The sequence below is a fragment of the Mastomys coucha genome, unplaced genomic scaffold, assembly GCF_008632895.1.
Source record: "Mastomys coucha isolate ucsf_1 unplaced genomic scaffold, UCSF_Mcou_1 pScaffold14, whole genome shotgun sequence".
NCBI lineage: Eukaryota > Metazoa > Chordata > Mammalia > Rodentia > Muridae > Mastomys > Mastomys coucha.
This window is the reverse complement of record NW_022196896.1, coordinates 128,409,277-128,423,410: the sequence shown is the minus strand read 5'-3', so window position 1 is coordinate 128,423,410 and position 14,134 is coordinate 128,409,277. Positions and strand designations below refer to the sequence as shown.

The 14,134-nt window shown below is 41.5% G+C and overlaps 1 protein-coding gene across 1 annotated transcript in view; it reads right to left on the bottom strand.

Moving 5' to 3' along the window:
* Fer (FER tyrosine kinase) overlaps positions 1-12,668 on the bottom strand; it is a 324,911-nt gene extending 312,243 nt beyond the window's left edge. The window contains exon 1 of the mRNA XM_031368583.1: positions 12,489-12,668. The gene's annotated coding sequence lies outside the window, so the exon portion shown is untranslated. The remainder of the gene's footprint in view (positions 1-12,488) is intronic.
* Positions 12,669-14,134: the final 1,466 nt, after the last annotated feature.

The following is a 14,134-nucleotide window of genomic DNA, read 5'->3' as shown; positions in this document are numbered from 1 at the left end:
TTTAAGGTGTTTTTTGTTGTTGTTGTTTTGTTGTTTTTGTTTGTTTGTTTGTTTGTTTCAGTCTGCTTTCTTACAGAACCAGGAACCACCTGCCCAGGAGTAGCATTGCCCACACTGGGCTGGGTCCTCCCACATCAATCCCTAACCAAGGAAATACCCTCCCAATCTGATATAGGCACTTTCTCAATGGCTGCTCCTATCCCCAGATAACTCTTACTTGTGTTAAATTGACAAACAACCGTAACAAAAACAAAGTTGAAGTGGGACAGAGCACTCGTTCTTCCGGTAGACCTGAACTTGAGTCCTTTCGTTCATATCGAATGCCTCACTACTGCCTGCAACCCCAGTTCTAGGGGGATCTGATGCCTCCTGACTACCAAGGGCGCCTGCTCTCACATGCACACACACATACTCATAATTTAAAAATGACAAAAAATAAGCGTTTTGAAAAGGAGGGAATCTGTTCCCGCTTTTCGAAACTCCTGCCTGAAAACACTTAAATCCTACGATCAATCATGCGGAGAAGGCAAACTGGCAACTCTCATGGTAGGTGAGAGAAGAGCCTGTTCCTGTCTTTGCCACTGTCAACGGTACGGAGCCCCGGGCATGGATGGACTATTTCCAAAAGAGCCAGTCCTGGCCAGCTAGCTAATGGCCAGGAATGAGATCACTGGAATCTTCGGATGTGTCTAGGCCTGGGCGGTAACTGTCATGCTCTGCTTCTATGGATTTCTAAACCTGCTGGGATGTTTTCTAGCTATGATAGAGAGTCATTCATATGAGGTGGAATTCTGGAAGGGCTTGTCTGAGGCTTCAGAAGGAGTTCAAAGGAGAGACGAACACACCTCTCAGGGCCTCAGATAACAGTAACAGCATCGTCAGTAGAGAAACCTGCCCCCCTGACCAAGCAGTGTAGTCTGGCAGAACATGGCAGCCTTAGGGCTTCAGGGGACAGAATGACAATGGAGTTTCCAGAGATAGATAACATCGCAGGGACACAATATTAAGGAAGTGATGCATACAGAGTAAGCCAGTACCTGTTAGTAAGTATAACTTACATACACATACAGCCTGAACATGTTTGTATAGACACACACATATCAATGCATATTTGAACGTGTACATATTTTCTCTCTTACTCTATAAACCTAAACCTTTACATACCATACTGCATATTAAGTCCTTTAAAGCTGATAACATGTACTTTTAGTCCCTGAGAGAGGAGGGTTTCCCTCCTTGAGAAGAGACTTCACCGTATCGATGACTTGGAGACTTGGCTTGGTTGTGATGATCTCTGTGGGGAGGACTTGGTTGTGATGATCTCTGTGGGGAGGACTTGGTTGTGATGATCTCTGTGGGGAGGACTTGGTTGTGATGATCTCTGTGGGGGAGGACTTGGTTGTGATGATCTCTGTGGGGGAGGACTTGGTTGTGATGATCTCTGTGGGGGAGGACTTGGTTGTGATGATCTCTGTAGGGGAGGACTTGGTTGTGATGATCTCTGTGGGGGAGGACTTGGTTGTGATGATCTCTGTGGGGAGGACTTTTCTTGGTTGTGATGATCTCTGTGGGGAGGACTTGATTGTGATAATCTCTGTGGAGGAGGACTTTTCTTGGTTGTGATAATCTCTGTGGAGAAGGACCTTTCTTGGTTGTGATAATCTCTGTTGAGGACTTTTCTTGGTTGTGATGATCTCTGTTGAGGAGGACTTTTCTGTGCTTTTGAAATTGTTGATCTGGGTTTGGTTTTGTTTTCCTGAGTCGCTCTGTGACCGTGACGTCCAATATCATCCAATTCTGTGGTTACATAGAATACACCTTTCTCACTGTTCACATTATGACCCTGTCAAACTTGATTTCTGGATTAACCCATCAGTTTCTTATAGCTTGCAGCATTGGGCTTTGTGGTGTTTTAAGCAGGTCCCAGGTCTTTCATACTAGTTAATCATTTTCTCCTCTACCCTAACAAATTAAAGGATATACTGACATTGTCAAATGTTCCTTAGGGGTAACATGGGCTCTGCCTGACAATGACTGGAGGCCTGTATATTTCCATTACATTTAGTGCTAAAGAAAGGCTTGGGGCATTACAAATGGGTAATATACATGTGTTATACATGTGAATTAAATATGTTTGTTTTCCTCTTCTGATTTTCTTTATGAATTTCAAAAATGCTGTGCATGTATACGAATGAACTAGTGGTATATCATATATAAACCAATTTTAATAAAGGGCAAAAGTATTGTTTTCAGACCATTTTGTAATTTCATTGTGAAATGTACAAATAAAGTGCTAAATGTGTCTACATAATTTAAAGGGAGAAACAGAGAGAACATGATTATCTATACTTTGGGTCACATTTGAAACAAAGAAGAGAGAGCTCAGAGTTCCATTGTCCCCTTAAAGGCTCCTTTTCTGACCCAGTGGTCTCCCTTAAGGCCTTGCCTCCTAAGTTATACACTTCTCAACAGCACATCAGGGGCTAGTCACAGCTAAACATTTATAATACAATAGTTTTTACACAATGTTAAAGTTATTACATAATGAAGATACTGTTGCATTTATTTCAGAATATTTTCATTTTTCTTCACATCGAGGTCTTTAGTTCACATGAAATTGAATTTTGTATTCTAGGAGGTGAAAAGTCAATATTCTTTATCTCCATATGGAGAACCTAGGTTTTTGTTTTTTCCTTTGGCACCATTTATTAAAGTCCATCTTTAACTTGTTCGCTGATGAATAATGTGACCTCAATTATATATCAGGGATCTGGGGACTTTCTGTTTTGTCCCTATAGTAATGTCCCAATTAACATAGGTCTATCATAAGCCTTAAATACCTCATGCTGTGTTCTTCAAAATCAAATTGCAATTACTCATTTGATTTGAAACTCATATGCATTTTGGAATTAGCTTACATAGAGTTCTATGAGGTGTGCTTAACACTTAAAAATATTAAATTTATAATTTTATGATGTCATCCATGTAAGATTTGGAGTCAGCTTATCCATAAACATGGTACAGAAACTGTTCTTTTTCTTTCTTTTCATGACGGCCTTATACATTGCTATAGACTGCATTTGTATCCTCTCCCTCTGAACTTTCATGTTTTAATACCTATCTCATAATATGATGACCCATGGAAGTAAAGAATTTGGAAGGTAATTTGGTCACAAAGGTCTACACCTTCACACAAGGGACTTAGCCTCCTTTTTTGCCCTTAAATTTAATTTTATGACCTGGCAGTGGTGGTGCACACCTTTAATCCCAGCACTTGGGAGGCAGAGGCAGGTGGATGTCTGAGTTCAAGGCCAGCCTGGTCTACAGAATGAATTCTAGGACAGCCAGGGCTACACAGAGAAACCCTTTCTCAAAAAAGAAGAAGAAAAAATTGCTGTGGATGGGTGGTTTGCTTGCTTGCTCTGTCTGTCTGTCTACCTACCTTTCTTGCTTACTTGCTTTCTCTCTTTCCTTTTTCTCTCTTTCTTCCTTCCTCTTTCTCTCTCTCTCTCTCTCTCTCTCTCTCTCTCTCTCTTTCTTTCTTTTCTTCTGCCTCTCTTTCTTTCTGTTTTTATTTTAGTTACTTGCCTGTATGTCTGCTCATCATGTGTATGCAGTACCGGTGGAGGCCAAAAGAGGGAGTTTGGGCTACTGGAACTGGAGTTAGAACAGTTGTACATTGTCACGTGGGTACTGGGAGTTGGGTACATGAATTTATAAGAGCAATAAGTGCTCTTAACTGCTGAGCTGTCCCTCCAGCCTCTGGGACTACCATAAGGATTATGTTTCTGGCAAGGAAAAGGTATAAGATAAGCCCTCTAAACTAGCAAGAGACCCATTGCTAGGCATCCACTGTGGCTGAAACCTGATCTTGCACTTCTTGGCTTGTAGAACTATGGGAAATAAATGTGTGTTGTTAAACCCCGCTGGCAGCCTGGGCTGATTAGAATGCACATCTGTGTCACAAACTGTGCCTTTCCACACCTGCTCTCCAATTCTTGCCACTTTCCCTCTGCTCTGGAAGATTGTCCTGTGTGGCTTGATCTCATGGCTCCTCCTTTCTGGTCATATTCAGCCAATAGGAGGCTGCAACAGTAGATTGGTAAGAATGGCTGCTGCAGCTAACATTGCCAAACTGAGTGTTGTTGCTTCTTTCAATGCGGTTTGATACACTTTCACTTAATGCTTTACCTCCATCCATTATTTGGGACAAAAGATGATAACCGTGCTGGTTTGTATATGCTCGGCCCAGGGAGTGGCACTATTAGGATGTGTGTCCTTGTTGGAGTAGGTGTGTCACTGTGGGCATGGGCTTAAGACCCTCACCCTAGCTGCCTGGAAGCCAGTCTTCTGCTAGCAGCCTTCAGATGAAGATGTAGAACTCCCAGCTCCTCCTACACCATGCCTGCCTGGATGCTGCCATGTTCCTGCCTTGATGATAATGGACTGAACCTCTGAACCTGTAAGCCAGCTCCAATGAAATGTTGTCCTTTTAAGAGTTGCCTTGGTCATGGTGTCTGTTCATAGGAGTAAAACTTAAACTAAGCCAATAACTTTTTAAAAATAGAATGAAGAATCCCAATCTGAGAAATAAACGTTAAGGCTCATTTAAGGGTCATCTTAGAAGAAAACAGACTAAAAGTGGGGTTATTTTGTTTTATGTGTGTGATAGTGGGATTTGAAAATATGCAGTTTGGGTTCAGGCATCAGGAGAAATAAGGTGCAACAGCCTTATAAGCACTTCTAACTATGACATTATTGAATATAAATGAGCGCCTTGCTCTGTGCCAGACATATTATCTCAGTCCTTACAATTATTTTATGACATAGATTTTGTTAAAGTTGTTTGGTGTGTGTGTGTGTGTGTGTGTGTGTATGTGTGTGTGTGTGTATGTGTGTGTATGTGTGTGTGTGTGTATGTGTGTATGTGTGTGTATGTGTGTGTGTGTGTGTGTATGTGTGTATGTGTGTGTGTGTGTGTGTGTGTGTGTGTTGTTTTTTGAGGCTTCCTTAGAACTCATGTAGAGATCCAGCTGGCTGTCTCCTCCTTCTGAATGAAGGGATTAAAGATAGATGCGTCCACGCCCGGCCAAGTGAGGTTTCCTTAGCGAGTTCTATTTCACAGATGGCATTAAAGAAGCTTTGTCAAGGTCACAGAGATAGCCAGTAAGGAAGAACCAGACGGTTCACTCAGGGCTCCCTCATTACGGAGCCCGTTCCGTTCAGCTCCTGACTTCTCCACATACACTGTATCATTCAGTGAGTACTCAAAAGAACTAGGTCTTTAGTCTGTAGTTCCGGTTAAGTGGTAAGTGTGACTTTTCAGAGGTTCTATCTGGCTGCATGACCTCAAGAGCTTACCAAAAAGGGCAGAGATGAAGGTCTCATAGGAAAAGGCTGGGGATGGATAATATTAATTGCTAAAACAATTTATTTTACCTGTTCCATTATTTGACAAACTTTTCGGCCCACAAAGCCTGACTTTCTATTCTGAGAAATGCTCAGCTTGTTTTCTCTTAGGAATTCCATCATCCTTGTAGGAAAGAGGAGCTGGACAGGGACCCCCTGGGGACAGGGCATCTTGTTATTCCACCCACAGGGCCTGGCATGCTTCCAGCTTCTCATTTTGACTCTGGCTTTCTCTCAGTCTTACCCAGGGGCATGTTTATCCTCATTAACATTAATACTGAGACTGTCTCTCAGGTCACCTTGTTCCAGCAAACAAGGGGAAAAGATATTTAGGTCTGCTAGCCTCTGTCTCTTCTTCCTAGTAGCTCTCCCTCCTAATACTGAAGTACAGACAGGTGCCATTTAACAGACCGCTTATAGGGAGGTTAGGGGACTTTCACCTTGAAGCACAACTCTCAGAAGAGAAATCACCGTCATCCCAGGAAACGGGAAAGTTCAGTGAAGACAGTAACTGAGTTGTGGAATGAAAGCTAAGGTGCAGGGTCATGGGATAGGTAATTAAGAACCATTTTCCTCCCTGTCCTGTGTGTATATAGAACAAGGGGAACCAAGATCAACCCGCCTCACACTTATCCACCGTCCTGTAATAAACACACGGGACCCTCTGAAGAAAGGAGTTCAGGTTAGCTGCTAAATCTTGCTTCTTTCTTTTGTTCATTGGATTTTAAACTTCCTTAATTCACACATTTCATGCCTTAAGAACAACCTCTTTCTTAACATCTTTTTTTTTTTTAATAAACGGTCACAAGAATAACAATTATGAAGTCATGGGACAAAAAATGTTTTTCAAATAGTTAAAATAAATTTGAAAAGAAGAACTATAGAGACTATAATAGGCTTTTAGCAAACAACAACAAAAAACGGGTGCCATATTCATACAAGAACAACAGAATGCAAATTGTATCTATCACATATTAATATTAGTTATTGGAACAATAATAACTGTAGATTAAAGCTATTAAGAATTAAAATCATGGAAGATTGCTAAGTATGGGAACAAATGGTCTTTCATCATGACTTAAGTTTTGGAAACTGGGTTAGAAATTTAAAAGCAGAGCCCTGTACTAGCTGTGTTTGTGCCATTATAACGAAGGTACGTGTAAGAAACAGCTTGTGGGAGCAAGGTTTGGCTTCGGTTCTGGCTTTCAGAGGCCTGGAGCCTAGTGCAGCAGAGAGTCCAGAGGCATGGCAGGACTCATGTGACACTGTTTGTACAGCACACTTGGAAGCAAAGAGGGCAGGCTGGAATCAGGGGACCAGCAACCTCTGACAACTGGACCCCATCTTCCAAAGGCTCCATACACTGAAAACTCTCTCTCCAAGCTCAGAAGCGTGAGTGCTCAAAACATAGGCTTGTTGGAGGCATTTTGGGTTTAAATCATAACAGCCTGCTATGGTATGGCTGACAGAAAGTGATGCTGTGAGTGAGAGGTCCGCTTGCTCGTTTCCATCTCAGTAGTCAGACGGCACGAGACGATACAGTGCACTCAAAGAAGATACCTAATTTAATTGATGTGAGAGAGGATTCTGTAAGATTTAGAAGCCTAAGATAAAAGCAAGATGAAAGACAGTCGGTGAATTTGGATGTCTTATGTTCTTGGCACCACAGAATGAATGTGTGCTGTTTTGAGTGTAATTGAAAGTCTTCCAGTGCTGAAAACTGCTCGCGCTTCATTTCTTAACCCAACTAGGTATTTCCACAAATAAATTAAAACTTAGATACTTTGTAATCTGTTTAGCTTCAGTATTATAAGTATTTTTTTTCCTTCTCTCTATAGCCCTGGATGGCCTGAAACACTATGTAAATCTGTCTTTGAACTCCTAGAGATCTCTGTTCGCCTCTACCTCCTGACTGCTGGGATTAAAGGCATGTGCCATCATGACTCGCATATAATTATGTCTTTCTAAGGAAGGTAGGCTATAAAGTTTAGAGGAAATGTCATTTCTTTTTAAGCAAAGTAGAAGAAAACTTGAAAATGAATTCCATTTTATGAAAAGGGGGCTGGAGGAATGGCTTGGTAGTTCAGAGTACATTTTCTGTTCTTGCAGAGGACATTGATTTGATTTTCAATGGTCATGTATGGTTGCTTGCTCCCACCTGTAACTACAGCCCCAGATGGTTCTCATACCTCTGGCCTCTGTGGGCATCTATACTCACATGTACACACACACACATACACATACACACACACACACACACACACACACACACATATAACTAAAAATTAAATTAAATCTTTTTTAAAAAACTCTATCAGTTGGTAAATGTTTGCTTGTAATTATTTGGTATAAATTGTTACAGGTTCTGACCTAAGTAAACTTTGGTAATACAGTTTCCCATAAAAGTGAATGGGTTCAACTAGAATATCTATTGACAATAGGATTTTGAATTATGATAATAGTTCACCCAATTAGCATAAAATAGAGAGAAAAGTGGGTTTACTGTTGATACTATTCTGCATTGCCTTCATCTGATCCAATTGGAAAGCTCAGTAAGGAAAAGTTGAAACAGATCTCTAGCCCAGAACAGACTAGAATAATACATCTAATTTGTTTAGCAGGTCATTACCCACTTGAAAATAAAAACTTATCAGATGCACAGCGCTGCAATGAAAACAAATAGCTACATTATTCCAAGCTCAATATAACAAAAACATTTCCATTTATACAAATATGTTCCCTTTCCCAGACATTGGGGCCTTTAGCGTCTCATAAATCCTGGCTGATTACACGTCAAAAGTAAAGGTTAATGATAAGTTTAATATGCCTCCCTTTTCTATCTAATGGATCAGCATCACATGTGGAAGAGGCCAGAGAAGCAGAATAGAAACAATCCGAACAGGTACAGCTTCAGCTTCAACAGGTAAACTCCTCAAAGACCCCGCTGCACCATAGACAGTGGCAGACAGGGCCACGAGAGGAGCAGCATCAATGGGCTTTCACGTCGGTGTCCTCTGCACTGTCAGATGCTCAGCTCTATAACGAACAGATATGCACAAGGCAACATTGCTGCTTTCAAAAGCTCACGTTCCTGAGGTAAGGAGATCCCCTTGGGATCTGTTGAATGCCCCCCCCCCAATTCTAGATGTCTCTGGGACATGACCCTTCAGCCAGTGTCGAAGATGTCCCCTGCTTTTTTGACTGTCTAAATTACTGATCCCAGAGCCACTTCTTGTCAAAGATTCTTTCAATATTTTTCCTTTAAAGAACCAATTTCTAACTACTGCAAGGATTTGTCACTGTATGGTCGTAAACACATGTATAATAAACACATAGAAAAATCTTTAATACAACAATCTAATTTCAAATTATGACTTGAAAGACATAATGTGTCTTCATTGATGTTCCCTAAATGGGTACATTGTTATGCTGTCAAAATAGCATCACTGAGCTGGCTCAGTGACTCAAGGTGCTTGCAGCACAGGCCTGGTAGCCTGTATTCAATTCCTAAAACCATGTGAAAAGAGAAGGAGACAACTAGCTTCCCAAAGCTTTCTGGCTGTCTACACACACACACACACACACACACACACACACACACACACACACACGCATGCACACATAGACACACACATACACACACATACACACACACACACACACACACACGCACACACACATACACACATACATACACACATACATACACACATACACACACATGCACACACACATACACACACGCACACACACACACATACACACACACATACACAACATACACATCCATTGCATGTACATACACACACACAAACACACACACATACACACATGCATGCACATGCATTTGCCCTTAAAAATTATCAGCACTGTGGGCAGGTTTGCTAATTCTGCAAGTTACATTCACTACTAAGCAATGCTACTCTTACAATATCAATTTATTGTTCATATTCATATTCATATTTGCTGCAGTTAAAAGATCATAACATTCTTTTTCCAACTCTCCAATGTACTGTACATTTTACATTATTCTTCTGATGTGTACAATATGGATCTACCCTCGATATAACTCTGTCAGCATGTCTCACTCAAGAGAGTTTTGTTTGTAATGGGGAGAATGCTGCACATCTTCAAGAGAGACCCTTTAGTTATAGTTATTTGGGGTCACCCCATATGCCACAAACTGCACTCAGGTAGCACACAGCACCACAGGGAGGTAAGTGTCACCGGAGAATGGAAGAGCCTGAGAGACGGCCACTCTACTGCCTATAATCCACTTCTGGTGGAGGATAATCTGGCTGTGCAGTGTCCTGGCATACATTCCCACTGCCCTTCCGAATGGCTGTCTAAAACAAGCTTTGAATTCTTCATTCTGCAGAGCAAATTTAATCGCTGACTATAGAAAATCGGTGTTCTTTAATTTTAGAATGTCTAAGTTTCCTAGAGAAGCCATTAGGGTGCCAGAAGGACAACAAGTAATAATGCCCCACAGAAACCCTCTTACGCCCTTGCCAAAGTCTCCCGGCTTGTGGCCTTCAAGTTTGTCAGTAGAAGACAAATCTCTACTATTTGAAGCTACGACATTTGTGGTCATTTATTCCAGTAGCTTAAGGAAACAACTACAATGTGCATGTAAGCAAACTAAGACACCAAAGAAATTTCCACTATAGTCTCAACCATATGAAAAATATGTGGAAAAATTTTAAAAGCAACATGGTGTTGGTAATGACTGCCCTCAGGTGATAAGATATAACAATCCTATTCACTGACTTCTCAGTTCTGTATTTTACAAATTTTTGAGGATGAGTGTGGTTTTATATTAGATGTATCATCTGAGTGTGGAAAACATATGGGTTCATATGATAACTATTGTAAAGATTATGACAGAAAAAAATGGAAGCAATCTAATTACAGAATGTTTGGTAAAGCTCAGGTCAGCTCAAGCTGCTGCCACTATGAATAATATGTTACAATGGAAGAAAAATTATAACTATTGTGTCACAATGGGAAAAGCCTTAGAACAACAAGGAGACAAGGTAGTTTACCGGTTCAGATCTTGGGCACTGGGACCACACTGAATAAATCTAATTGCTTTTTAATTACTGCTTCTTAATTGCTATACATCTTGATAACGCCTTTGCTTCCTGTCTGAGGGGTAATAAAGTGGATTGAAACCTTACTTGAGGATCAAGAGAATAACACTTTATCTTACGTTTGCTACAGACAATTGGCTTCTGCCTTCTAAGGGCTCCGGCGTGGGCCGTGACATAGTTGGTGATATCCTTCCACAGGTGTGGTTGCCTGTGCCAGTGCACTTAGTTGTCTTATGAAGTGAAACGGAAACGGAAGACACACACACACACACACACACACACACACACACACACACACACACACAAAGGCTCCGGAGTACTGCAGGAGAGTTTCCCTTGAACCACTGATGGAGCCTGTGTTTGTGGGCTACAGAGGTGGCTCAGTGGTTAAGAGCACTTTCTGCTCTTGCAGAAAACTGGTGTGGTTCCCAGCACCCACTGTGAACAGCAGATCACTTGCCACTGCCAGTAACTCAGTTTCCTCCAAGGGTGCCTGCACTCATGCAGTATACACCCCCAACCCCATGCCATGCCTGCACTCATGCAGTATACACCCCCAACCCCCACACCATACCTGCACTCATGCAGCTATACACCCCCAACCTCCACATCATGAGTACACATAATTAAAAACCCAAATTTAAAACCTCACCAGCGTTTGCTCCGGAAGGGAGGACCAAAGGGAAGCTTGCTGTTGTCTATGCTCATGCAAAGCCACCTCAGAGAGGAAGTCAGTTACCCTGAGTGACTGAGAACGCCTGTCACTCAAAGCCAATGCTCAGGAACCCAGCATGCTTTGTGGCAGTTAGAGACATTTCTTAGTAGGGACAGGCTAGTGTGACCAAGTCATGCTTGATGAAGAGCCCATCATTAAAGTGTCAGTCATCATTGGGTCATAAATTTCCTGTTGATGTTAGAAGATGCTCAGCTTCCAGAGACACATGACTCAAATTAGAAAACAAAACAAACTAAAAGCAGCACAGTGGATTCATGGCTTGTGATATTCCTGGTGTTTTATGCCTTTCATTCTTCCTTAATGTTATATAATACTATGCCATACAGTAAATAGCACTTTTGTTTCAATGAGAGATAATTCAAGGAATGTCTAAGAATATGCCTGGTGTATTATAAGTCAGAAGTAAAAAAAAAAAAAGCTTATAATGTTGTGTGTGATAGTGCACACATTGAATCTCAACACCCAGGAGGCAGACGCACGTAAAACGCTGAGGTTCAGGCCAAGCAAGTCTGCATAGCAAGACCCTGTCTCAAAAAATAAAACTAAAGTTTAAAAAAAGGCAAATATAAGATGGTATTTTAATTAGCTAAATGTATTTATGATTACTGTGTGTGTATATGTATGTATGTGTTACTGTGTTGTGTGTGTACGTGTGTGTATGTGTTACTGTGTGGATTACTGTGTGTGTATGTGTGTTAGTTAGAGGACAATCCTTGGGAGCTCTCACCTCTACTGTGGTTTCGGGGAATTGAACTCACGAACTCAAGAAGTTAGGTTTACATGCCGAGCACTTTTTCTGCTGAGCCATCTTACCAGCCCAGTTCAATTTGTTGTTATATATTCAAAATTATTGCAAAAATTTGTCATTTTTAATAGTTAAAATTAGTTTTAAATATGTAGTCCCCCTCAAAAAAGAAAAGCATATATTTCATGAAAATTATTTTTAAACAGTTTAAGGGGCACATGCAAACTCACTCAGAATAACTTTGGCTTTTCTAAAAATAAATATTGATTTTTTTTTTAAAAAAAATAACCTTGTAGGATTTCTCTGCTGGGTATAAATAACCACACGTATTATTACACACACTTAATTGTTTCCCACTTTCAAGTCTTACTCTAATGCTTGAATGCCGCTCCAAAGCCCATATAGCCGTTCATTATTCTTGACATCCATATAGAATTCAATGCAGGAAGAAGAGTCCACTAGCATTAGATAGAAAGGAATTTAAAACAGGAAATCAGGTACTCACAAAATGGTTGGATGGATTCAAAGAACAGAAGACTGGGTTCTGCCAGCTGATGTGGATTTGAAGGGCAAACGCTGTGGCTCAGAGGTCTGGAAACTGCTGCTGTTCACACAGGGAGAGCCAACTGCCTAGGTTCTAGATGGAGCTGGTGACCGGACACTGACCGACTGCCGCATCTGCAGCTCCAGATCTGAGGAAGCTGATAACCAGGCAGTGGAATGCTGAGACCAGACCAGCTGCCAACACCAGTGAGCCGCCAGCTCACTACGAAGGACTCCTCCACGCATTTCCACCTCCACCCGCCTTATTCACTGGCGGAATGGAAGCATCTTCCCAGCCAATCCTAGATTCAAGAAGAGTTTGAGAAAAGCCATTTCTTCCTGTAGGCATGACAGCAATGATGGCTAGGGGAGGGCATGTGTGATATGAAGGGCCGCTACGGAGCTTCAGTATTATAGTGTGTCCTTTTACATACATCCTTTGGTGTCCCTGAGAGAACAACACATTCTAGGAATTGATGTTTCAAGGTGGCTGTAAAAATCTTTACTTAAGTAACAAAACAAAACTCACTCTTCCCTGGATGAAACGCAAACATGGCATGAGTAGTGCAAATATGGCCCGAGGGATATATTTAAACGCCATTAAAATGTCAATCATGAACACTTTTGTGATTTCACAGGAGCGCTCCACACCCCTACTTAATTTCATACCTCTGTGATATCTAGAAATGCTTGAGAAATACCTCATTCCTCTATCTTAAAAGCTAAATTAATAGCAGCTTTACAGCTTTATGCATCTCATCTAAATAACCAGCCCACTGCAGAGCCATTGTTTACCCTGCCTCAACCGGAAGGGGCGTTGCCAACAGCGCAGAACGAAATTAACTGGGGCAATCAGGACAGAACCAATGGGCTCACACAGAACAGCATTCTTAAAGCCTGAGCCGGAGTAACAATGAGGAACAGCAATGAGAGGCATCCTCAGAGGGCTTGTCAGAGGCCAGGCATTCAGTTCTCTAGCCTCTGCTTCACTCTGGGACGAGAGAAGCCACTATGAGCCTCTCTGTTCAGAAACAATCCTCAGAGAAGAACTTACCAGGGTCACAGACTTGGGTTTTGTTCATGCTGTACCATGAAGCTACAATCCTCAACTTTTGTATCTGTGAAATGGGATCTCTTCTGGCTGGCCTTGAACTAACTCTACTAAGCAGGGCTTAAACTTGCAGTCTCTCTGCCTTCATCTTCCCAGGGGACATGGCAGGACCATGGCACTCGTGAACTCAAAGCAGCTATGGTTGTCTGCACACAAGATCAGGCCAGTCAGCATTCCAACGTGGCCTCGACTCACAATAGAGGTGCTGTTGACAATGACTTCTCGGGGTCGTAGACTTTTATTTTTGTATGACCCCTAGTAGGTTTCCACTCCCAGAAGTATGTGATCAGCATAAATTGGACTTAGGTTGTTATTCAAAAAACAGAAAACTAAGTTGGAAGGTCCGGGGAGGGAGGGATGTATTAGTTTTCCTCACCCTGAAATATAGTTCAGAAGAAAAAAATAATTTCAACATTGCTTAGTCTTCTATACTTGTATATACCAAGTTAAATTAGCTTCAAAATAACTTCATAGATCAGCAAACATGTTCTCTTAAA